At 35.7% G+C, this 27,604-nt stretch overlaps 1 long non-coding RNA gene across 2 annotated transcripts in view; it reads left to right on the forward strand.

Annotated features, from left to right (window-relative positions):
- The window catches only part of LOC144297080 (uncharacterized), a 180,783-nt gene that overhangs the window by 83,522 nt on the left and 69,657 nt on the right, over window positions 1-27,604 (forward strand). For both annotated transcript variants that reach the window (XR_013364140.1, XR_013364139.1), the window contains exon 2: window positions 27,281-27,456. This is a non-coding gene — a long non-coding RNA (uncharacterized LOC144297080). The remainder of the gene's footprint in view (window positions 1-27,280; window positions 27,457-27,604) is intronic.

Below are 27,604 nucleotides of genomic sequence, written 5' to 3' on the forward strand. Positions count from 1 at the left end.
GAATACCCAGTAGTGTAGTTACTGAATTGTAGTGCAGTTCTATTTTTAATGTTTTGAGAAATCTTCATACCATTTTCCACAGAGGCTGCACTGTTTGCATTCCCACCAACAGTGCATGAATGTTCCTTTTTCTCCACATCATGCCAGCACTTGTTTCTTGTGTTTTTGATTTGACCCATCTGACAGGTGTGAGGTGATGTATCATCGTAGTTTTGATTTGCATTTCCCTGATGATGAGTGACGTTGAACATCTTTTCTTGTGTCTGTTGGCTATCTGTATGTCTTCTATGGAAAAGTGTCTATTCATGTCTTCTGCCCATTTTTAATTGGATTATTTATTTTTTTTGGTGTTGAGTTTTATAAGTTTTTTATATACTTTGGATACTAACCCTTTATCGGATATGTCATTTGCAAATATCTTCTCCCATTCAGTAAGTTGCCTTTTAGTTTTGTTGATTGTTTCCTTCATTGTACAGAAGCTTTTTATTTTGATGTAGTCTTAATGATTTATTTTTGCTTTTGTTTCCCTTGCCTCAGGATGTGTATCTAGAAAAATGTTGATATGGCTGATGTCAGAGATATTACTGCCTGTGTTGTCTTCTAGAAATTTTATGGTTTCAGGTCTCATATTTAGATCTTTGATCCATTTTGAGTTTATTTTTGTGTATGGTGTAAGAAAGTGGTCCAGTTTCATTCTTTCGCATATAGCTGTCCTGTTTTCCCAACACTATTTGTTGAAGAGACTCTTTTCTACTTTGTCAAGGATTGATTGACTATATAATTGTGGGTTTATTTCTGGATTTTCTACTCACTTCTATTGATCTATGAGTCTATTTTTATGCCAGTACCATACTGATTTGATTACTACACTTTTGTAATGTAACTTCACATGCGATATTATGATTCCTTCAGCTTTGCTTTTCTTTTTCAAGATACCTTTGCTATTTCAGGTCTTTTGTGCTTCCATAAAATTTTAGGGTTGTTTGTTTTAGTTCTGTGAAAAATAGTGTTGGTATTTTGATACGGATTGTATCAAATGTGTAGATTGCTTTGGATTGACATTTTAACAATATTTGTTCTTCCAATCCATGAACATAGGATGCCTTTCCATTTTTTTTTATGTCATCTTCAATTTATTTCATCAGTTTTTTGTTTGTTTGTTTAGTATTCATCAGTGTTTTATAGTTTTCAGAGCACAGGTCTTTCACATCCTTGGTTGAATTTATTCCCAGGTATTTTATTCTTTTTGGTGCAATTGCAAATGGGATCATTTTCTTAAGTTCTCTTTCCTCTGCTTCATTATTAGTGTATAGAGATGCAACAGATTTCTGCACATTGATTTTTGTATCCTGTAACTTCACTAAATTCATTTAACAGTTCTAGTTTTTTTTTTCCATGGAGTCTTTCAGGTTTTCTATATAGAGTATCATGTCATCTGCAAATAATGAAAGTTTTTCTTCTTCGTTTCCGATTTGGATGCCTTTTCTTTTCTTTTTGTTGTCTGAATGCTGTGGCTAGGAATTCCAGTACTTTGTCGAATAAAAGTGATGAGAGTGGACATCTTTGTTTTGTTCCTGGCCTTAGGGGGAAAGCTTTCAGTTTTTTTTCCATTGAGTATGATGTTCAGAGTGGGGTTTTTATATATGGCCTTTTTAATTTTGAAATATGTTTCCTCTAAACCTATTTCGTTGAGGGCTTTTTCATAAATAGATGTTGTACTTTGTCAAATGCTTTTTCTGTGTCTATTGAAATAATTATATGGTTTTCATCTTTTCCCTTATTGATGTGATGTATCACGTTGATTGATTTGCAAATATTGAACCACCCTTGCATCTTGGGAATAAATCTCACTTAATTTTGTTGAACAATTTTTTTAATGTATTGTTAGATTTGGTTTACTAGTATTCGGTTGAGGATTTTTGCATCTATAGTCATTGAAAATATTGGCTCATAGTTCTCTTTTTTTTTGTGGGTTCTTTATCTGATTTTGGTACTAGGGTGATACTGGCCTAATAGGAAGTTTTCCTTCTAGCTTTTGGAATAGTTTGAGAAGAATAGATATTAACTCTTCTTTAAATGTTTGGTAGAATTTGCCTGTGAATCAGAAATGATCTGGTCCTGGACTTTTGTTTGTAGGGAATTTTTTGATTACTGATTCAATCTCCTTGCTGATAATTGATCTGTTCAAATTTTCTATTTCTTCCTGCTTCAATATTGGTAAATTAGGTTTCTAGGAATTTATCATTTCTTCTAGATTGTTCAACTTGTTGGCATATACTTTTTCATAATATTCTCTTATAATTGTTTGTATTTCTGTGGTGTTGGTTGTTATTTCTCCTCTTTCATTTGTGTTTTGTTTATTTGAGTCTTCTCTCTTTTTTATGAATCTTGCTGAGGTTTATCAATTTTGTTAATCTTATCAGAGAACCAGCTACTAATTTCATTGATCTGTTCTATTGTTGTTTTTGTTGTTGCTGTTAGTTTCTATATCATTTATTTCTGCTCTAATCTTTGTTATTCCTTCCTTTACTGGTTTTGGGGTTTTTTTGGTTCTTTTTCTAGCTCATTTAGTCCATTTACATTCAAAGTAATTATTGATAACTATGTACTTATTGCCATGTTGTTACTTGTTTTGTGATGGTTTCTGTAGTTTTTCTCTAATCTTTTCTTCTCTTTCTCTTTTTCATGGTTTGCTGTTTTTCTTTAGTGATACACTTGGATATTCTTTGCATATGTATTAGTGGTTTTTGATTTGTGATTACCATTAGGTTTATATATAACATCTTTGGCATATAGCAGTCTTTATTAAGTTGATGGTTGCTTGAGTTTGAACCCATTCTTTACTCCTCTCTCCTTCATGTTTTAGGTATATACATAAATAGTTGTTTCCTGCTTTTGTGTTACATACTTTTTATACTGTTGTTTTTGGCCTTTCCTTTCCACTCAAAAAGTCCCCTTTAATATTTCTTGAAGGTTTTTTATTGGTCATGAACTCCTTTAGTTTTTGCTTGTCTGAGAAACTCTTTATCTCTCCTTCTATTTTGAAAGATAGCCTTGATGTGTAGAATATTCTTAGCTGCAGATATTACCTTTTCAAAACTTTGAATATATCATGGAACTCTTCTGGCCTGCAAAGTTTCTGCTGAAAAACCTGCCGGTAGCCTTATGGAATTTCCCTTGGGAATCTGTCTTCTTTTCTTTTTTAATTTAATTTAATTTAATTTAATTTAATTTAATTTAATTTAATTTAATTTAATTTTATGATTTTATTTATTTATTCATGAGAGACACAGAGAGAGGCAGAGACATAGACAGAGGGAGAAGCAGGCTCCCTGCAAGGAGCCTGATGTGGAACTGGATACTAGGCCGCAGGATCATGCCCTGAGCGGAAGGCAGACACTCAACAGCTGAGCCACCCAGGCATCCCTGTCTTCTTTTCTCTTGATGCTTTTCATTTTTTTAATCATTATTTTTTTTGCCATTTTGATTACTATATGTCTGGGTGCAGACCTCCTTTGATTGATTTTGTTGGGGGATCTCTGTACTTCCTGGATTTGGATATCTGTTTCCTTCCCCAGGTAGGAAAGCTTTCACGTATTATTTCTTCAAATAAATTTTCTGCCCCCTTTTCTCTCTCTTCTCCTTCTGGGATCCTTATGATAAGAATGTTATTGTGCTTGATGGAGTCACTGAGTTTCCTAAGTGTGTTCCTGTTTTGCATAATTCTGTTTTTTTCATTTGTTCAGTTTAATTACTTCTAGTTCATTATTTCATTCCTCTGCTTTTCCTGGCCTGCTATTTATTCCATCAAGGGTATTCTTAATTTCATTTATTGTGTTCTTCATCTCTGATTGGTTCTTTTTATCTCTGTCTTAAGAGTCTCACTCATGTCTTCCACTCTTTTCTCAAGTCCAGTGCATATCTTTATGATCATTATTTTAAGTTTTCTATCAGACATGTTATTTATATCCATTTTACTTAGGTCTCTTGCTCTGGTTTTATTCTGTTCTTTCATTTGTGACACATTCTTTTGTCTCCCCATTTTGCCAAACTCTCTGAATCAGTTTCTCTTTTAGGAGAGTCAGTTATGTCTCTTGCTCTTGAAAGTAGTGGGCAGGAGGTGCACTTTTAACTAGGTGGCATTGGTGGGTCCTTTCCCTTGGCATTGGAAACCAGTTAAAGGTCCTGGTTCCTTTAACTAGGCGGAAGAGCTGGGTCAGCCAGCTGCTGTGGAGACACCAGGCAGGCAAGAGGCTGTTCCACAGAGCTTGTGCTGGCAGGGTGTACAGTTTTAGCATGCTGTTGTGCATGCTCTGGGGGAGGCAAGAGACAGATGGCAAGGTTTGCATGGGTCTTCTGGGGTAGGGGATCCACAGCACTGGGACTGAGGCAATTCTGGCTAATGGTGGGGGCGGGGTGTGGTGTAAGCAAGTTAGATTGTCAGTACAAGCTCCGCACTGGTTCCTGCAAGTGGTTGTGTGTTTATAATGAAGGGCAGGGGTGGGAAATGGTGCCTGCAGCTCCTTTGTTTCTGGAGAAATCCCTCAATGAACTCTGAGATTAGTAGATAACTTTTTCTCCTATGAGCCCCTGGTGCTTTTCAAACTGCTACTTCTAAGCTGTATCTCTGCAGGCTCTTTGCTATGCCGTCTCTTTAGAGACAGGGAGTCAGCTTCCTATAGCCCTTTGGTCCCTTGCAGAGCAGAGCCTGCTACTTTTGAGAGTTCCAGGCTTTAAGTCCCACTGGTTGAAAGCACTCACAAAATTCAGCCCCTCTGATTATCAAAGCCAAATGCTATGGGGATTTTGTTTCCCTTTGCACACTCCCTGATGTGATAGTCTGTTTCTCACCCCTCTCTGTCCACAGCACCTTCCCTTCATGTTCAGACCTGCAGGATTTAGGTTCTTACAGAGTCCTTATGCTTTCTATGTGGCCTCTTCTCTATATTTAGCTGTGGAGTTTGTTTGGCCAGTCTTTGGTCCTTTTATGGGTTGTTTGCTCTGGTGTGAGTGTTATCTAGTTGTATCTGTGGGATGAGGTGAGTTTAGGGTCCTCCTACTCCATCATCTTCCCTGGAAGTTCTATGGTTTTTCTATTACTAATGTTTTCTATTACTAGTACTGTATATTTTCCCATTACTAGCCTGTTAATACAGATAAATGGATTTTAAAAATCCTAAATTTTACCTCTTACTTGAAAGAGTGTTTAATACAAGATGCCCCACTTGTTTACTTCTATTAACTTTTCAATCCATATCAAACTTTGCTTTAATAATTACCCATGCTTATGTTTTATTCAGTCTTCACTCTTGACTCAGACTAATGGTTCTCATACCTTACAGAGCTCCTCTGCTTGAATAGCTTATAGTTACTTCAAAATCTATATGTGCAGAATTTAGTTCATTATCATGATCAGTCTAACACCCAAACCTGTTCTCATTTCATGACTTCCTCATCTCAAACTTCACCATCTATCAGTCTACCCGTTACCAAACTTAGTCATTCTGGAATCCTACCTTTCTCTCATTTCCCATATCCTAATGGTCAGCAAACCCTATAAATTCTAACTCTAAAGTATCTCCCAACTATGTATTCACCTGTTCATTACTACTTATGTTTCCTTAGTTTAAGCTTTACATGTGTGCTCATATCTCTGTGCTGTTGTACAAAATCCTCTGCTTGCCTGTATGTGCTTTTCTACCTTACCTGCCTGACAGATTCCTACTTATTTCTAAAATCCCAGATTTTGTCTTCTGTAAAGCCTTCCTACTTGCTTCCACTACCTTGCTACCCACCAGATTTAGTTACTTCTTCCTTTATCTTTTGTAACATACTTTTATGTAATATTTACCAGTTTAAATTATAGACACTATAGCTATATAATAATAAATTACTGTCAAATTTAATAATTTTTAATAAATCCAGCCCTTGGGCATTAAATAAATATTTGTTGGATGAAGTAACGAAGTAATTAACAAAGATGGCAAATTAACAAATTGTTTATTCTTGAACAGAAAAAAGACACTAACAAAAGATTAGGGACATATCTTTAGGACTGTAAATTTTTAAGCAGGAAACTAGTGGATTATAAGCCATGTTTCCATTGTTTCTTTTTCATTGGAATAGAACATTTAGAAGATAGAGGAATCTCTGGGAAGGGAACTACTGACAATACAGTTAGTGTTAGTGAAATGGATTAGATACCTGGACCATGACTTAATATCCTGGAATGATAGGCTCTTGGGTGGCTTACATATTGCAAAATGGGAAAGAACAAATGTGTTTTCCCAGAGGTTAGCTGGCTTGTTTAAGAGGGTTCTACATTGAAAATGTAAAGAAAGCAAAACAAATTGTAAGATAAAGCCATGATGCTGATTTCATTGGAGAAAAACAGGACATGGAAAGAAAAATAAGACTGAAAGAACTTCTCAGCAACACACATGAGAAAATAATTTAAAGAGACTGGAAGTATTGCTTAAAAATTCAAATACCACAACAAATGTAAAGCACATGGCTTGTAAATAAAATGAATACACATTGCAACATGTATACACACATATAAGCTAAAGGGAAATACCAAGACTTGTTTGAAGTATTTTCTTGAAATAACTTATCTCATGCACCAAATAAATAAGTGATAACTGAAAATCTAATAGGAGGGAAGGTATAACAGTACTATATGTCAAGAAGATACACCTCTAAGGGAGTCCACCAAATATATACTTTACAAATAAATAAACGAGAAAGAAATGATGTTGAACTGACCTTAGAGAGGAAACAGATGATGTCTTCTTGATATATTTTACAAAACTTGCATAGAATCAAGATATAGTAGTAATGGGGACATAATCTGGTCATCAGCTGGAAGCCTTAGTCAGCTAAACACAGAGCATTTGACAAGTTCTTGACCTGCTTGATGAAAATTCTGTCTCCCATGAGAGTGAAGGAAAATTTCAAAACTCACCCTAGGAGTGGCAGAACTAGTATGCTAACATTTTGTATTTTTATAAAAGGAAAAAGGATGTATGTAATTATGTGTTTGATGTGTTTTTGTATTCATTTAAAAAAAAAACTCAAGGACACAGAAGGTAACATTTGCATCTGGGAAAAAGGGCCAGCAGGGGTAGCAAAGATACTTTTCACTGTTTTACTTCAAAAATTTTTCACTATGCAATTATATTGCTAGTCCCATAAGATAACTTGAAATAATCAAAGGTAAAGAAGAAGGAGGAGGAGAAAGAGTGGGAGGAGAAGGAAAGGAAGTGGGGAAGAGGAAGTGGAGGAGTAGAAAGAAAGGGGAGGAGGAGGAAGAAAAGGAGAAAGAAGAAGAAATAAGTCCAAAACAGCAACATTCTTGTTGGCTAACAGGGAAGGATCCTTTTAAGATATAACAACAATTTGAGATCCCTGGCTGGCGCAGCGGTTTGGCGCCTGCCTTTGGCCCAGGGCACGATCCTGGAGACCCGGGATCGAATCCCACGTCGGGCTCCCGGTGCATGGAGCCTGCTTCTCCCTCTGCCTGTGTCTCTGCCTCTCTCTCTCTCTCTCTCTCTGTGACTCTCATAAATAAATAAAAATAAAAATTAAAAAAAAAGATATAACAACAATTTGCAAAAGCCTTTATTAAACCACTTATATTGTATTACAATAATATAATATGAGTAGATCTCTTAAGCAGCTTGGCAAATTAACTGGAGCATTCCTGCTGTCTCTGAAATGTTGTGATAGATAACTCTAGGTGCACTAAATGCTCCCAGCTGGAAGGTCTCCCTCTTGTTTGCATGTCTTTGCTTCCCTCCCCTGGGGTGTGCACTTACCAAGAGTCAGTCATGTTTGTACTCAAACTTGATTATGTTAATTATACTTGATATTTTAAAACATGTAATTTAATTAAACATTAGACTGATGAAATATTAAGTGTGGAATGAAAGAGAGTTGTTTCTTGAAAATGTATCAGTACTTTGGAAAGACTATAATAATGAAATGCTAGAACAAATGCTATCAGAATAGGTATGAGCAAGAAAACTGGGGAAAAAACCCCCACAAAAATCTAAATGGTTTTGATGCCCAGGTACTTCTATAGTGTTATAGCATTCTTAGTCTAAGCAACTTAAAACTAGAAATTATAGGTGATGTGTAATGGCTACACAAGAAGCATGCAAAATTCCAATAAGCAATGGAAGAAAAGACCTTGACCCTATATCTAAAAAATTTGGTAAGTCAGTATATATTTAAGGGTTTAAAGTGAAATTTTTATACTTCAGTTATTTATGAGCCTCCACTTAAATAGTTTTGTGTGTGTGTTTAACCAACTGGCCTTATCCCCTGTTGCTTTAAAGCATCAGTAGACTTCATAGAAAATGGGCCATATATTGTTCATCTTAGTAACCCTTGTGCATCATATGGATCTTAGAACATAGTTGATGGTCAGTAAATACTATTGAATAACTAATATACCAACAGAGTTGGAAATAGCATATGTATTTGCTGAGTCCTGATAGTGTGGAGCCTCCAGGCTTGTCAACAAAACTTGAGAAGAGTGGAGGGAAATCATACTGGCCAAACTGAATTCAGGTGCTGGGTGAAGAGAAAGAATATCCAGGTTAATAGAAGGAGATGGAAAATCCCATCTTTGGTCAGTGTACGAACTAGAATAGGAAGAAAATTTAGAGTAAAAAACCAACCGAAAAATGACAGAGAAGCAAGAGGAAAATAATCAACATATTAAGAGTTCCAAGTAAGTGTAAGTTCAGTTGAAATGTTACAGCATGTGCCTTTCAACATTTCTCTCCTTTTTTTAAAAAAAAAAAAAGATTTTATTTATTTATTCATGAGAGATACAGAGAGAGAGAGAGGCAGAGACACAGGCAGAGGGAGAAGCAGGCTCCATGCAGGGAGCCTGACGTGGGACCCTATCCCAGTCTCTAGGATCACGCTGTGGGCTGAAGAGGCACTAAACCGCTGAGCCACCCGGGCTGCCCTCAACATTTCTCTCCTGAACTTCATGATGAAAGAGTTGGATGGGGTGAGCTTTCAACAGATGAAATTCTGGAAAGTTAAGCTAGATCTAATTCCATAGGAGTTTGTTGGTAAGAGGGAAGTGAAAGAATTCTTGGTACTAAATAAGTCATTTTAGAGTCTGTGACAACCAGGGAGGAGGAAAGTTTATTTAGATGCACATAGAGACCAAAATTTCCCAAAGTGTGTTGTATGGAATACGAGATTGTGACTTGTTACATTCTCTCTACTACACAGAGTACATTTTCATGTTTATTTATTTGTCTTTTATCCTGTCTCCCCTTCTGAAGAGCAATCTCCGTGACAGAACTGGCTCCTCTGGCCTGTGTTGCTTGATGGTAGGTCCACAGTTTAAAATAGTAGGTGGCACATATTAGGTGCTTCAGAAATATTTATTAAATGAAGATCTGGTGAACAGTGTGGAAAGGCAGGAACCCAACAGCTCCAGAAACAGCAGGGGCAGAGTTCACAAAGAATCACAGTTAAAAATCACTATAAAATAGTAGGAGGCATTGATTACCCAAACCCCCATCACCAAATAGGGTATTTTTGTTTGTAAATCAAAAATAAAATGAGCTTTTTTTAACCCACTACAAAGCACTATGGTAAAGATGGAAAAATCAGGTCTGGATACCTGGGAGACTTGTGGTGATATTATTAGAAACAGAATACCTCTTTCTGTGGAAGGTGAAATATGGTCATTACTTACTTTTTAGAGAAATTTGTGTCTGCTTTGGTTTATAGAGGGGAAAAAAGTTCATTAGCTGGTGAACACAGTTTTAATAATTTTAAAATACAATTTATGAGACCATTTTATATAGTAACTGTAGGAGTTACTATATCATTGCTCTCCAAATCACTCAAACAAAAAGATAGAATCATTATGCAGTAATCTGAGTATTCTTAATTAAAGAGATCATGTTCATATTATAATCTTTCTTAAAATGACTAAATTGTGAAACTAAAGGACAAAAGAAAGAGAAAGGGGTATTTGATGCCTTTCCCTACATAATTCCTCAGAGACCCTTGGCCCTCAACTTTGCTAGAATCACCTAAGAATTTTAAAGAACAAGCCAATGATAGGCCACACCCCAGGGCAATTAACTCAGATTCTCTGGGGGTGGGGCCCCAGCATCAGAATGTTTTAAATGCTCCCTGGGTGAGTCTAATGTGTGGGATAGCTGAGGACAATGAAACCAAGGTATATTTTGGAAGGGAGAATAGGAGACTATTCACTTTTTATGAGAGTCAAACTGAACTGTGGTGGGAAGCTGAAACTGAAATTCATGCCCATGGTTTCAAATCCAAATGCTCTAAATATGACATTGTATGTAGAACTCTAACTTAAAATAGTATACATTTTTTCATTAAAAATTCAATGTACTGATCTGAAAAGTTGGTTAAAGGAAATAAACCCTTCAGAAAGAATAAGAATTGGCCATTAGAGACAGAATATCACTATGCATTAGAAATGATCATTGTATACCCAGTCAATTTTTTTTTTTTTATCTTTCTGAGGTAAAGATTGTGAGCTGCTCAAAGAGCTTGTTAGGTGAGGTTGTGAAAATTATTTCTCTAAGATACTTGAAATTAAACTCGTGTTACACTTTTTTGAGATGTTTAAGTCCTGCCTAGGGAAAGGGAAACAGACTGGATGATTTAGAGAAATTATTTTCAAATCAGAGAGTTTATTTATTTTACTTTTTAATCTATGATTAAGCTTTGCTAAGGACTCTTGAAGTCAGTTCGATGGTGTCTTGCACTGCACACACGTTCCATTTTTAGAAAGATGGCCAATTGGCTAAACAGGCCGCCCAATGTGGGTGTGGATGGATGCCCGTTCCCTGCATGCTGTGACACACTGTGGCTGACTTCACTAAAGGGACACTCTGTTTCCTTATTAACTCCTCTCCTCTGTCAGTCAGGTTTCACAACACCATTGCCAGGCTCTGGGCTACTGTTTTATCACTATTTTAGAGTGAATACTTAGTTTTGTGCCAGGAACTCACAATATCCCTACACTATAGATACTGTTATTATGTCCACTTTCTGGTTAAGGAAAGAAGGTAATGGAAATGTAAGACAGTTTTCCTCAGTCATTCATCTAGTGAGTGGTAAAGGTACCCTTGGAGGTACCTTTAACCAATCTATTAATTAAGTTAATGAATGAATGAATTAAATACTGAAGTCCAGCTCTTTAGCGCTATATTTGTTCCTTCATCCTTATTGTGGGTAGATTCCCAAGTAATTCTCTGGGCTGCTGCCCACTAGAGTCAGATCCTGTTTACTTGGTCTGTAAAATGGAAGACTTATGTGCTTTCTTACTCTTCACTGCATGGGTATATATATATCCACTGCATGGATCAGTTCTCATGATCATGGATACTATATCCAGAATATGTGACATCTAAGGAATTTTCACCAAAGGGGAAAATGAGATAGGTGGGAGAATCAAAACATGGCCTGCTGCCCTCATCCTTTGGCTTTGTTCTAAGGGCCTTTCTTAGTACATTGACCTGACATTGATCTCTCTCAGCAATAATCCCTGCTTATTACTTGGAAAGGAGGGTAGAGTCATTTTCTGATTCTCATTAGACTTTCCTTCATGCAATGGAGTTGAACACTTTTGTTAAGATTTTTCCCATGAGAATTCCCCAATAGCTTTCTCCATAATCAGTAGATCAGGTCTTCCCACAATTTTTATAGCTAAATATTAAATATATTTTTATATATGTATGTATATATACATATATATTTAAAGGCAAGTGATGACTGTTACTTTTGTAAAGGTTCCATGAAAAAGAGGCAGCTGGCTTTTATCCAGTGCTACAAATATTTTAAATTAGAGCCATTGATTTATTGAATATCTTTACATAATTTATCTGAAGAAGCAAAAAGTCACTTACTCAGAACCTGGTTAAACTGCCAGGAGAAATAAATGTCATGTTCCTTAAAGAAAGAAGGAAAAAGTGTTACTCGTTCTTTATGCTGGCTAACCTGGTAAGTAGGTTCCCTTATAGCCTAAAGGTAGCCAGTGGTGCTTAATTACAACAAAAGACTATTCGGAGGTGCTGAATATCTGGCTCAGTGAGTCACATTACATTCCAATCTATTCTTGATTTGCATCTGAAATGATACTATTCACTTCAAGCACAGTAGACCTTGTCTGAGAAGGCCCACTAGAAAGGGAGACAGAACGTAAAGACTGCTAACTCTGGGAAACGAACTAGGGGTGGTAGAAGGGGAGGAGGGCGGGGGGTGGGAGTGAATGGGTGACGGGCACTGGGTGTTATTCTGTATGTTAGTAAATTGAACACCAATAAAAAATAAATTAAAAAAAAAAAAAAAAGAACTCATTAACTTATAGTAAACATATTTTGGATAAATCATGATCAATTATATACAATTAAAATGCTGAGAGAAGTACCAGCAAGATACTGAATCTGGGTGCTAAATTTATTTTTATAATTAACAATTTTAAATATTTGTTAAACTTGCTTGAAAAGGTTAGTGGCTTAAAAATCAATTTTTAGAAATGATAAGCATGTTAGAATCTAGTTGCTGTGCTTTTCTCTCTGCCTATGTCTCTCATGAATAAATAAATAAGATCTTTTTTATTATTTTTATTTTTTTAAAGATTTTATTTATTTTATTCATGAAAGACGCAGGTAGAGAGAGAGGCAGAGACACAGGCAGAGGGAGAAGCAGGCTCCATGCAGGGAGCTGGAGTGGGACTCCATCCCAGGTGTCCAGGATCACACCCTGGGCTGAAGGCGGCGCTAAATCGCTGAGCCACTGAGCTGCCCCCAATTTTTTTTTTTTTTAAAGGGACTTCTGGGTGGCTCAGCGGTTGAGGGCCTGCCCTTGGATCTGGGTGTGATCCTGGGATCCAGGGATTGAGTCCCATATTGGGCTCCCCACAGGGAGCCTGCTTCTCTCTCTATGTCTCTGCCTCTCTCTCTATGTCTCCCATGAATAAATAAAATCCTTAAAAAAAAAAAAAAGAATCTAGTTGCTGACAACTGTATGTCCATTTTGAATCTTATACAGGGTCTTACTTGATAATATACAGATTTTTCTATAAGTAGGTAGATGCTGTAAGTGGATTTCATAAAGCAAGTATACTGAACAATTTTTTCCCGTGAAGAGCTTAGTAATAAAATAATTTAAGGACGAATAGAAAATTTACTAGGTCTCAAATCTTACAAGTTTGGAAAGGGAACAAGTGAATAATGTTTACTGATCTAAATTATAAATTAGATAATACATAGAAAAGTTTAAAAAAACTATTGAAAAAATACTGACAAAAGATATTTCTATAATAGTATGTATTTTGTACTTTTTTTTATATACGTGTTTTTAAAAATGTTCCATCACTGCATATAAGATACTAGATTCTGGAAAATATCAAGTCAGTGTCATAAACCAAACATTTGATCTCAACTGCATTAACAACAGCTGCACAAATAGATGAGATAGTAGAGTACACTGTTTAGGAACTCAAGTTGGGAGTTGACACAGTGGACATCTTGTGGTTTTACCTGCCCCACATTCCTTTTTCTTTAAATATGGCATACCTAATTTGGGGGGTGGTGGTGGTGGGGCTCATTCCTTCACTCCAAGTCCACATGGATCCAAACAGAGTGACTTTAGTGATTAAAATAGTTGATATCAGGATGGTGTGTGTGATGTAGGTCAGGCAATGAGAATATATATCCTCTTGGCCACTGGACTCAGTTCAGATTTGGCTGCATGACCCACATCAGGCCAAACAGAGTTGGTCCCAGGGCTTTAGAGCTATCAAGAAATATGTACACTTTTGCAACAATGTGGTTGCCTGAGTTGGGTGTAAAGACAAATGAAGCTAATGGCAGGCATTTTTTAATGCTACACATAAAATATATGCCTGGAAATAAACCCAAACCAAAGAGCTTAGACATGGAGAGAGACAAATTGACCTGACGACAATTGACCACCTGGATTCTGCTTCTCTACCCAAAGCTAGTAAGCCCTGAATCTCCCAGATGTATGAACCATCATTTTTTGTTTTAATTTTTTTTAAATTTATTTATGATAGTCATACAGAGAGAGAGAGAGAGGCAGAGACACAGGCAGAGGGAGAAGCAGGCTCCATGCACCGGGAGCCCGACGTGGGATTCGATCCCGGGTCTCCAGGATCGCGCCCTGGGCCAAAGGCAGGCGCTAAACCGCTGCGCCACCCAGGGATCCCCATTTTTTGTTTTAAACTAACATGATACGATGTTTCCATCCCTTGCAAATAAGCTATCTTATTAACACACCTAATTCAAATAGTGATAGTAATAAGTAGCCAATTTGTAATAGTAGCAGAGAAATGTGGTAATTAGGCAGAAATTTTAAAAGAAAAAACAACAAATTAACTTGAAGCAAGAATATATTTTATTAGACCATTTCAAAATTCAGATAGAATTATAGAATTTTAGAACTATAGAGATTTTTTCTTTTAACTTTCTAATTTTAAATTTATTTGTAAGTAGGTAAACTAAGGTCCAGAAAGAAACATCTAAAATATTCGATAGAGATTATTGACAAATGCTTCCATGTAATTATAATAATGGAAATAACATACTGCTGAAGGATTTTAAGAAATTAAAATTTTCAAGGCTAACTAACTGTATTAGGAAACAAATTAATGTTATTTTTCATGCAACTTAATCTAACCAGAAAATAACCACATATCTGAAATAGGATGAGTCTGCTAATTTAAAAATAGTTAATTTCTTTTCCTTAAAAGTAATTTCATTCTTTGTTTAAATAGGAAACATAGATAAAATTTACAAACAGACGTGAATCCAAAGACATGAGCCAGTTTACTTCATATTAAAATATTAATTTAGTTTGTTTACTCTCTAACGAATAAGTAAGCACCTATCCCATTGAAATGGAATTTTGGTTAAAATTATAAATTGACATAATCTTACTTTTAATTTCTAAGCAACTATCAGTATTTTCATGTTACCAAAATTAGTCAAGTCACTAGGAAAAATGATCAAATCCATTGTTTGGCATCATGGAGCCCAAACAACTGGCTGACTTAGATAAAGGATTCACTCTTCCATAAACTGACTTATGACATGCTGACATCACAGCAGAGGATTTGTCTTTAAAATTACACTTGGGAAAAATAAAAACCAGTTAATCTGTATTTTGAAATGTGTTTTGTTGTTTATTTCAGCCTATTAATTTATAATTGTGAATCTGGGTGGTGGAATTATGGGTTGAATTTTTTATGGGTGGGTTCAGAAGGTTTTAAAACAGAAAAGGAAACTATTAGTCTTGTCTTTGAAAAACAACAAAACACAATGGAAATATTTCACACCATATGGAGATAATATAAAAATAGCAAGAAGATTGTGTCAATTTATTATCAGTATAAAACACAGGATACACTTCCTACTCTATCTTTTGTTAAAAGCATGCATAATAAAATAAAGCTAAACCAGTTGTTAGTTTTAATTACTGAAGCTAATAGGATACAACAAATATGCTCTCTTGAAAAAAATTAGGCTATCAAATCTCATTTAAATAATCACATAAAGCTCAAAACTTGGAAAAACAAAACAGCAAAGAGAATGAATATTGGTCAGAAGGAAAGATAAATAGGCTGAAAGAAAAAATATTGAAGTCACTCATATTCATGTTAGAGATTCCATGATTAGCAGAATATCCATTGGTACATAGATCAGTGACTTCAGCTAATGTAATTATTTGGCAAATGACTGACTACTTTCTGTGCTGTTAAAGAGTCATTAAAATTTTGCTCAGTCAATTACATGGTAATTATACAGAAACTGACCCTAGAAGATCTATTACTAATAAGCATTGAGAACATTAAAAAAATACACTTAAAAGTGAGTGTGATCATTCAGACAATCAGTGTTGATAGTATTTCCTCTGTTCAAAGGGTTGGAGAATTAATAAAATAAGTGAAAATTCTGTGAAATTATGTGGAAGTGAACTTGAACACTAGCTCAAATACTAATGTGCTGCTGCACTCTACAGGGCCCCAGGCCAAAGAAGGTCTTTCATCGTTGTGTGGTAGCCATTGGTCACTTGGATACAGGCCTCATTAAACAATTTGCTTCAGTTTGCCTCTTTCCTTAAAAAAGAAAAAAGAAAAAATCAAATAACATATAAGTAAAAAGAGTTAAATGAAAATATTCCTTTACTCATGTTTGGTTCTTCCCAAAGGTTTTTCAAGTCCCACATCAAGGCCACTCTGATACAGTGAGTGAGGCTTCTAGTGTGTAAAAATAAAGAGGCATTGAATGTGAGCACCTTATATTTTGTGCTCTAAGCACCTCATTTATGTTCCCCTAGCCCTGATCCTGAAGCATATGCAAATGTATGTATATAATTTATGCAAGCTTACACATAGTTTAAAATCAAAATGGGATCATACTCTACAAGTGTAACTTGCTTGATTTACTCAATACATGGCAAGCATTTTTCCTTATTATTACATATAGGTCTGTCTATGTCATTCAAATATTTCATGATATGATATGTTACAATGTGAATGGACTATAATTTATTAAATCCCCTTCTGTTGATTGGTACTTATATACCATTTCCAGTTGTTGAGTACTCCTAATAACACTGTAATTTTATACATACATTTTGTGCACTTGTGTGTTTCAGTAGATTATTGTCAATAGAGTAAGTGAATATGCAACAAATATTCACATTTTAAAGGCTGATAGATACTCACAACTTTATCTTTGAACTACAGCAATGTCAAATCAATCTTTCTGAGATGATGGAAGTGTTCTCTGAGTTGTCCAGTATGGTAACCACTAGCAAATGAGGCCATTGAACACTTGAAATGTTTCTAATGAGACAAAGGAATTGAATTTTACTTTTATTTCATTTCAAATCTAATTTTTTTATTTTATTTATTTATTTTTTTAAAATTTTCTTTGCTTATGGCCATTGGCTAGGGCCTCCATAAAAATATTGAATAATATCTATAAATGCAGATTTTCTTGTACTGAGCTTCAATCAGAATACTTTAAATGTCTTACCATATGTGTGACATTTGTTGTTGATTTCTGATAGACTGTCTCTATCAAAGTAACAGACCTTGCTAGTGAGCTGATCCAAAAGCCATTCTGTGGTCTCTCATTAAAGATGAGAGCCTGTTACTTCTGTTGCAGGATGTCTGCTAGTGTCTTAAGAGAGAGATAACTTGAATCCTCTTGAGAGATAGGTGTCAGTTCATATGTGAGTACAGAACTTGTTGGCAATTCTCCTTTCCCTGTATCTAGTCTTGATGTGTGGACCTGTGGCAGCCCTTCTAATCATAAGCAACCAGCATGAGAATGAAGAGCTGGCAGCTAAGCATGGTCAGAACACAAAGCTGGAATGAGCCTGAGTACAGGGTTATATTTTGGTTCACTGACCCAATTCTGAGACTGGATGCTTCTGATATTATTTTTAAATAAACACAAAATGTTTTTGTAGCTTAAACCACCTTTCATGGAGTTTTCTCTTATTTTCAACCAACAGTATTCTTAACTGATACCTCAAAAATTAAGAATTTTGTTCTATTTCTGGTTTTATGAGTATTACTAAAACAAGAATTGAATATCATAATTAGTCATATATTTTTTCAAAGATATCTTTCAAATAACAGCAGATACTTAAATAGTGCCTAATATATGGAGGGCACTTATTCTAAATTTTTATATATGTTAACTAGTTTAATTTTTATAACCCCTCTATGGGATAGATACTATTATTATCCATATTTAAAGGTGAGAAAATTGAGACACAGAGAGGTTAGGTAAGTTGCCTATGGTTATACAGTTAGTAAGTGACAGAGTTGGGATTTGAACCTATGTAGTTTGGCTGCAGAATCCTGGACTCTATTTTACCTCTAGTATTGAAAAATGATGCATGGGCTGCAATATATCTTTCTCAATTCTATCATTATTGTTAGTTGTCTTTATAGTAAGAGTGGCCCACAGAGCCATTTAACTAAATTAATGGCAAATGAATATGAATTAAGTATTTTAATGTATCACATAATTCACAGTAAAAAGAGCACTAATAAAATTCAACTGATTAAGCATCGAAGCAAATCCTCGCTTTTCTTACCCAATTTATTTTCTTAAATTAAGTTTGACTTCACAAATTCATTTCTTGGATTTCTTTTTTCTTTCTGGGAGTCAAGAGAACACTATCCTTCCTAATGCTAGAATTATAATAGATGAATTAAGGCATTTTTTCCCATTTCTTTGACCACATATTCTTCTTTTTCCTACCTTCCTTCTCTGATCAAGAATAATGATGCTTTTGCCCTCTGTTATCCAGGAAAGTAGCATAGAAACAAACCAAAAAACAGAGCAAGAACTTAATACTCCCACCTACTCCTGGGTTTTTATGCCTCATCTCATTTGTCCTATCAGTCTAGAGTCTTAAAATCCTGTTGGCACTCCATAAATAATAAACGGTAATAACAGAGCCTCCTGACAGCAGCAGTTAAGTAAGTAAATGTGAACCTAGATTATCTACAACGTAGAGGGCAATGGGAATTACTTTGCAGCTTTCCAGATGTTGTTAATAGAAAATTATTGATAATTGATAATGTTTTAAGGCACTTGTTCTATTTTTTTCTCTTTTGTGTTCTTTATGTATGCACTGGCATCTGACAATGCCTTTGGAAATACATTGAGTTCAAAATCACTAAGTAGGAGTTGTGCAAAAGACAATATTATAGTGGGATGATTACAGTCAACCATCTTCATAGGCTTATTCATTATAGGTTTATTTACTGTCACCTAAGGAAGATAGGTTTTTTTTTGTGTGTATACAAGTATAATAGTATGTAGTGTATAGATTTATCATCACTGCCATCTTTATTATCATTATCAAAGTGATACATTATCAGTTATAATTATCACTATTATGTGAGATTTTTGTGTATTTGTCATTTAATATAATTCATTGTCTAATGATTCTTTTAAAAAATCATTGCTAGATGTGTAATTAAATGTCAGAGAATCTATATATATACTTTGGAATAAACCTACAATCTCAATTGCAAATAAATTCATGAATTAACAAATATATTTTTGCCTCTTTGGCAAATATATACACAAGAGTTTATATAGATGTTATCTATTATGCAAATATGGGGTTTATTTTAGCTATGCCAGACAGAAAGTGAGAAAAATAGAGATGATTTAGGCAGAGGATTTATAACATTCACAGGGACAGGAGCAGAGGTATTCATAATGCTCACAGCCACAGAAAAAAATAGAGTAAGATGGACTATAAAAATGAAAATAGAATAGAATGAGAATAAATTGAATAAAGGCAATGAAATTTAAAGACTTGAAAGAGAGTCTGGGAACTATTGCTTTGATGTAGAATGCACTGAAATCAAATAAAGAATAAAATAAAAATAAGTAGGTTGAAAAAGGAGACATTCTAGAGAATTCAGATAGGAAATTTGGATTTGTTTGGCATGGGAGTGTCTTCTTTCAATTTCATGCCTATAGGAGTACAGATGGGAAACTTAAAAAAAAAAGGCAGAGCCTTTAGTGGGGGCCTCTAGGGTGTTACCTCATTATTATTATTCCTGAAAGAATACCAACTTTCCATGCTCTTTAGTTTTTCTTTTGTTTCATAATGGAATTTAGGTTCAATTGCCTGTGTAACACCCTCATAGACATATCAAATATTCGGAAAAAAAAAACCCCAGTATTTTCTTCTCTGTGGTGGACCAAGCTTGATTTCTCTATGTGTTTGGCCCAATGTCATGAACAGCTTCCTGTGTGAAGTCTAAAATTAACTCTAGAGTTAAAAATTGAAGCAGGGTTCGAATCCTAGTTCTGCTGCTAGCAGTGTCACTTGCAGGTTCTGTAAGCTTTTTGTTTCCTCATCTGTAAAATTAGGAAAACAATTGCACCTAACCCAGGGGTTGTAAGATATGAGATAAGCATTGTAAATGGAACATAGCACATGTTCAGCAGTTGATATTATTTCTTTAATTCGAACCATCTAACAGCCATTACCTCAGTCATCCATCTGCAGCTTTGGTTAATGGCTGAGTATTGTACTGATGGGAGAGATCACTCTGCCTAACCAAATGTTTTTTTTTTCTGGCTATGACAGGGGTATCTCTCTGGTTTATTTGTTTAGAAAGAAATAATATTCATGCATATTTGTGATAATATTAAAGTTACTATGACTCAGGAAAAACTACATATTAAAAGGCAACTATTGTTTGGAACTGCATAGAACCAACCAATTTGACCTTGTGACTCCTGCAAGATGAGATTTGAAGTGTCATTGTGAGATTGCAGGATGTAGGGAGGCAGGGCAGGTAGAGCAGAGAATATTCTTCTGGGGTCCTTCTGAGCCTAACTGGATCCTATTCTAATATTTGAAAATAAGGGGAGCACAGTGAAGAAATGGGTAATTTACAGTGCTGCATGCCTAGTAGTTTGGGCTGACAGCTTAATGGAATCATCATCCATTCATCATTCTTAAGATCACCATTTTAGTAAAGCAAACACAGACTGGCATGACTTGTGTGGTTACTACCACTTGGTTTGGTTTGGACATTTATTAAGAAAGTTGTTTTGGGAAAGAAAGTGCAAGAGATATTTCTTTTTTTTTTTTTAATTATTTTTCCCTCCTGCGGTACTTTTTTTTTTTTTTATTTGAATTCAATTAATTAACCTATGTTTCAGAAGTAGAGGTCAGTGATTCATCAGTCTTATATAATACCCACTGCTCATTATATCACGTGCCCTCCTTAATGTCCATCACTCAATTACCCTACATCCCCCTCGCCCTCATCCCCTCCAGCAACTCTCAGTTTGTTTCCAATGATTTAGTCTCTTATGGTTTGTCTCCCTCTCTGATTTTGTCTTGTTTTATTTTTTCCTCTCTTCCCCTATGATCCTCTGTTTTGTTTCTTAAATTCTACATATGAATGAGATCATGTGATAATTGTCTTTCTTTGATTGATTTATTTCACTTAGCATATCCTGTAGTTCCACGCACATCTTTGCAAATGGTAAGATTCCATTCTTTTTGATGGCTGAGTAGTATTTCATTGAATGTATATACCATATCTTCTTTATTCATTCATCTGTCAATGGACACCTGGGCTCTTTCCATAGTTTGGCTATTGTGGACATTGCTGCTATAAACATTGGGGTTCAGGTGCCCCTTCAGAGCAGTGCATTTGTATCTTTGGGGTAAATACCCAGTAGTTCAGTTGCTGGATCTTGGGTAGCTCTATTTTCAACTTTTTGATGAACTTCTATATTGTTTTCCAAGAGTGGCTATACCAGCTTGCATTCCTATCAAGAATGTAAGAAGGTTGCCCTTTCTCTGCATTCTTGCCAACATCTGTCATTTCCTGACTTGTTAATATTAGCTATTCTGACTGACGTGAGGTGGTATCTCATTGTAGTTTTTTTTTTTTCATTGTAGTTTTGATTTTTATTTTCCTGTTGCTAAGAGATTTGAACTTTTTTTTCACATGTCTGTTGGCCATTTGTATGTCTTCTTTGGAGAAATGTCTGTTTATGTTTACTGCCCATTTCTTGATTGGATTATTTGTTCTTTGGGGGTTGAGCTTCATAAGTTCTTTATAGATTTTGGATACTAGCCCTTTATCTGATATGTCATTTGCCAATATCTTCTCCCATTCTATTGGTTGTTTTTTGGTTTTGTCCACTGTTTTCTTTGCTGTGAAAAAGCTTTTTATCTCGATGAAGTCTTAATAGTTTTTTTTCCTAATAGTTTATTTTTGCATTTGTTTCCCTTGCCTTTGAAGATGTGTCTATTAAGAAGTTGCTGCAGCCAAGGGCACAAACATTGCTGCCTGTGTTCTCTGGGATTTTGATGGATTCCTGTCTCACACTTAGGTCTTTCATCCATTTTGAGTCTATTTTTGTGTGTTGTGTGAGGACATGGTCCAGTTTCATTCTTCTGCATGCGGCTGTCCAATTTTCCCAATACTGTTCAGTAGAAAATTAAGCAATATGGAAGAAATGGATGCATTCCTAGAGATGTATAAACTATTAAAACTGAAACAGGAAGAAATAGAAAACCTGAACAGACCCATAACCAGGAAGGAAATTGAAGCAGTAATACAAAATCTCCCAACAAACAAGAGTCCAGGGCTGGATGGCTTCCCAGGAGAATTCTACCAAACATTTCATGAAGAATTAATACCTATTCTTATGAAGCTCTTTCAAAAAAACAGAAATGGAAGGAAAACTTCTAAACTCTTTCTATGAGGCCAGCATGACTTTGATCTCAAAACCAGACAAGGACTCCACTGAAAAAGAGAATTACAGACCAATATCTCTGATGAACATGAATGCCAAAATTCTCACCAAGATACTAGCCAATAGGATCCAACAGTACATTAAAAGTATTATTCACCACGACTAAGTGGGATTTATTCCTGGACTGCAAAGGTGGTTCAGCATCCCTAAATCAATCAGTGTGGTACACTACATTAATAAATGAAAGGATAAGAACCATATGATCCTCTCAATAGATGCAGAAAAAGCATTTGACAAAGTACAGCATCCTTTCTTGATTAAAATCTTCATAGTGTAGGGATAGAGGCAACATAGCTCAATATCATAAAATCCATATACAAAAAGCCCACAGTGAATATCATTCTCAATGGGGAAAAATTGAAAGCTTTTCCCCTAAGGTTAGGAACATGGCAAGGATATCCACTCTCACCCCTACTGTTCAACATAGTATATAGAAGTCCTCACCTCAGCAATCAGACAACAAAAAGAAATAAAAGGCATCTGAATTGGCAAAGAAGTCAAACTCTCATTCTTTGCAGATGACATGATACTCTATATGGAAAACCCAAAAGACTCCACCTCAAAATTGCTAGAACTCATGCATGAGTTCAGCAAAGTGGCAGGACATAAAATCAGTGCACAGAAATCAGTTGCATTTCTATACACTAAAAATGGGACAAAAGAAAGAAAAATTAAGGAATCTATCCCATTTACAATTGTACCGAAAACCGTAAGATACCTAGGAATAAATCTAACCAAAGAGGTGAAGCATCTGGGCTCAGAAAACTATAGAACACTCATGAAAGAAATTGAGGAAGACACAAAGAAATGGAAAAGCATTCCATGCTCATGGATTGGAAGAACAAATATTGTTAAAATGTCTATGCTACTTAGAGCAAGCTATGCATTCATGCAACCCCTATCAAAATACTATCAATGTATTTCACAGAACTGGAACAAGTAATCCTATAATTTGTATAATTTGTAGGGAACTAGAAAAGACTCCAAGTAGCCCAAGAAATATTGAAAAAGAAAACTGAAACTGGTAACATCTGTACTCTGTACTGTACTCTGTTACAAAGCTGTAATCATCGAGACAATATGGTACTGGCTTAAAAACAGACACATAGATCAATAGAACAGAAGAGAAAACCCAGAAATGAACCTAATCTTTAACAAAGCAGGAAAAAAAATCCAATGGAAAAAAGATAGCCTCTTCAACAAATGGTTTTGGGAAGCTTTTGTAAATAATGTTGCAGTAAACATGTATCTTCTCAAATTAGTTTTTTAATTTTCTTTGGGTAAATACCCAGACGTGGTGTTGCTGGACCATATGGTAGTTCTATTTTTAATTTTTTGAGGAATCTTCATATTGTTTTCCATAGTGGTGGCACCAATTTATATTCCCACCAACAGTGAATAAGGAATCTCTTTTCTCTACATCCTTACCAACACTTATTATTACTTGTGTTTTTGATAACAGCCATTCTAACAAGTTTGAAGTGATACCTCATTGTGATTTTGATTTGCATTTCCCTGATTATTAGTGATATTGAACATCTTTTCATGTGCCTATTGGCCATCTATGTATGTCTTCTTTGGAAAAATATCTATTCAAATTATTTACCCATTTTTAAATCAGACTGTTCAGGTTTTTTGTTATTGAGTTCTTTACATATTTTGGATATTAGCCCCTTACCTGATATGTGATTTGTAAATATTTTCTCCCATTCAGAATGTTACCTTTTTATTTTATTGGTGATTTCCTTCACTGTACAGAAGCCTTTTAGTCTGATGTAGTCCTATTTGTTTTTGGTTTTGTTTTGTTTTGTTTTGTTTGCTTTTGTAGTTCTTACCTGAGAAGCCAGATCAAAAAAAAAAAATATTGCTAAGACTAATGTCAAAGAGTTTGCTGCATATATTTTCTTGTTTCAGATTTTATATTTAAGTCTTTAATCTATTTTGAGTTTATTTTGTGTATAGTGTGAGATAGCAGTCCACTTTCATTCCTTTGCCTGTGATTGTCTGGTTTTCCTAAAACCATTTATTGAAGAGACTGTCCTTTCCTCATTGTATATTTTTGCCTTCTTTGTCATAGATTAATTGACTATATATGTGTGGATCTGTTTCTGAATTCTCTTTTCTGTCCCATTGATCTATGTATTGGTTATGCCAATACCATACTGTTTTGATTACTATAGCTTTGCAGTATAGTTTGAAATCAGAGAGCATGATACCTCCACTTTTATTCTTTCTCAAGATTGCTTTGGCTATTTGGGGTCTTTAATGGTTCCATACAAATTTTAGAAGTATTTGTTCAAGTTCTGTGAAAAAAATGTCATTGGAATTTTGATAGAGATTGCATTAAATTTGTAGATTGCTTTGGTAATCTGGACATTTTAACAATATTAATTCTTCCAATTTATGAACAGGAAATATCTTTGTATTTATTTGTATCTTCAATTTATTTTGTCATTGTTATATAATTTTCAGTCTACAGGTATTTCACCTCCTTGGTTAATTTTATTCCTAGGTATTGTATTCTTTTTAATGCTAGTGCAAATGGAATGTTTTTTTAAAATTTTCTTCCTGATAAATTTCTGTTATAGTATATAGGTACAACCAATTTTAATATACTAATTTTATGTCCTGTAACTTTACTGAACTTATTTATTAGTTTAAGAGTTATTTAGTGGAATCCTCAGGGTTTTCTATAGATAGAATGATGTCATCTGCAAATAGTGATAGTTTTATTTCTTTCTTTTCTATTTGGATGTTTTTATTCCTTTTTCTTACCTAATTGCCATGGCTAGGGCTTCCAAAAAAAGTGAATAAAAGTGGTGAAAATGGGCATCCTTGTCTTATTTCTGATTTTAGACAAAGCTTTCAGCTTTCCACTGTTAAGTATGATGTTTGCTGTGGGTTTGTCATATATTACCTTTGTTTTTATTTCCATTTGTGTGGAAAATCATTTTTCCATCCTTTTACTTTCATTGTGTGTGTGTTTTAGATGGGATGTCAGTCTGTTGTGGGAAAATAATGAGTCTTGTTTTTGTTTTGCTTTGTTTTGTTTTGTTTTTATTTTTGTTATCCATTCAGTTACTCTAAATCTTTGGAGAATTTAGTCCATTTACATTTAAAGTAATTGTTGATAGGTATGTACTTGTTGCCATTTTGTTCATTGCTTTCTAGAGGTTTTGTAGTTCCTTTGTGTTCCTTTCTTCTCTTTCTTCTTTTGCGGTTTTATGAATTTTAGTATTACTTTAGATTCCTATCTCATTATCTTTTGTGTATGTATTTTAAGTTTTTGCTTTGGGGTTATTGTGAGGTATCGCAATCATAGATCCTGCTGATCCCTAGATAAAAGATCTGGAGGTGTCCCCTGAGAAACATTTGCAAGAATTGGGGCTTTAGCAAGTGGTTAAACACCTTTCTGAGAGGTACCAGTGAGCTCTGGTGAGGCCAAGGGAAGGTGTGTACATAGTATGTCCCTGCCTATATTCCCTAAGAACAGCTCTGTAGCCTTTAGATCAGTGGCAAACCTGAATCCTCAGGTTTCACCTCAGGGTGAAGCTCCAGGACAGTTAAGTGGGCCTTTTTCATGTACAGACTGGGGGTGTTATTTTAGTGTACTGTCTGCTGCCCAGATTTGTCTGTCTTACTGTTATAGACCCTTGAGGTCCAAAAGCACAAGTCCCTTGACTACCAGAGCCAGACAATCAAGAGGCCTTCTCCATGTGAACTGCACTCCCACTGGCTTTAATAAGGCTGTGGTTGCCTGTGACTTTATTGAGTCCAGGAAAAAGTGTTGGGAGCAGGTATGCCTGCAGTATTAGTAATGCCAGGGAAGAGCACTAAGAGTACAGTGTGCCTATGGCTTTAGTGAGGATTGGGATGACCTCTGGGAGCAAGGCAAGGCTATAGCTTTATTAAGGTTGTGTCCATGTGTGCCTGCCTATGTTAACAAGACAGAAAGAGTGCAAAAAATGTCACTTTCGGGATGCCTGGGTGGCTCGGTGGTTGGGCGCCTGCCTTCAGTTCAGGTCGTGATCCCGGGATCTGGGATCTAGTCCCACTTCGGGCTCCCTGCATGGAGCCTGCTTCTCCCTCTGCCTATGTCTCTGCCTCTGTCTCTCACTCTGTGTCTTTCATGAATAAATAAATAAAATCTTTAAAAAAAAAAAAAAAGCAATGTCACTTTCCAGTGCTTTGCCCCCAAGGAAAATCCCAACTAATTAATGCACCTGTGACAGATGTTTTAAAATTAGCAACTTAGTTACCCTTACAAATAATCCAGTCACTTCTCAAACTGTGGTGCCTTTGCCCTGCTTCTTGGAATGAGTGAGTTTACACAGGAGCCCCTCAAAAGGAGTATCTCAGATTCCCACAGTCCCCTGGGTCCCCTGGGTCCCCTGGATAAAAGCCCCATTGATTTCAAAAGCCAGACATTTTTCATGCCTCCTCTCTGGTGCAGGTCCCAAGGCTGAGGGGCCCAATGTGGGGCATAAACCCTTCACTTTTCAAGGAGAGGTTCTGGTCCATGAGATCCCTCCCTAGTTTATGCTGCCATGTGTAAGTTTTGGTTAGACTTCCTCTCCTATTCCTCTTTCTCCCTACCCTTCTCCTAGACCTTTTATGCCTTGTTGTGGAGGAAGGTGTTCAGCTAGTTATCACATTTTTAAAGAGGGAATTAATCCATATGTAGTTGTAGATTTGGCATGTCCATAGGAGGAAGTATGTTCAGGGTCTTTGTGCTACCATCTTGGACCATGCTCTCCATTTCTAACATATCTTAAAGAATCTGAAGAATTTCTTCATCTTAAGCAATTTGAGTAAATGTGATTTTGTGGGGTTTTGGTTGGGATTTTCTCAATGGCTTCAAGGACAATTTGACCTTCTCATTTATTGTCTTATAATAAAATGTATAGGCATTTCAAGAGATGAGAGACAGTCTGCCCACTCAGAAGCATCATACCACCCATCAGGAAGAGAGCCCAAATTGAGGATTCCAGAGGTTCCAAATAAGCAGCAATATGGAAAAGAAGCCAGTGCTGCAGAGGTGATTTGGATCCAGGAAGAAATGGAAGATAGCTATAATAAAAAAGTAAGTCTTGGGATGCCTGGGTAGTTCGGCAGTTGAGCATCTGCCTTTGGCTCAGGGCATGATCCTGGAGACCCGGGATCGAGTCCCACGTCGGGCTCCCTGCATGGAGCCTGCTTCTCCCTCTGCCTGTGTCTCTGCCTCTCTCTCT

This window comes from Canis aureus, chromosome 25 (assembly GCF_053574225.1).
Source record: "Canis aureus isolate CA01 chromosome 25, VMU_Caureus_v.1.0, whole genome shotgun sequence".
NCBI classification, from domain to species: Eukaryota; Metazoa; Chordata; class Mammalia; order Carnivora; family Canidae; genus Canis; species Canis aureus.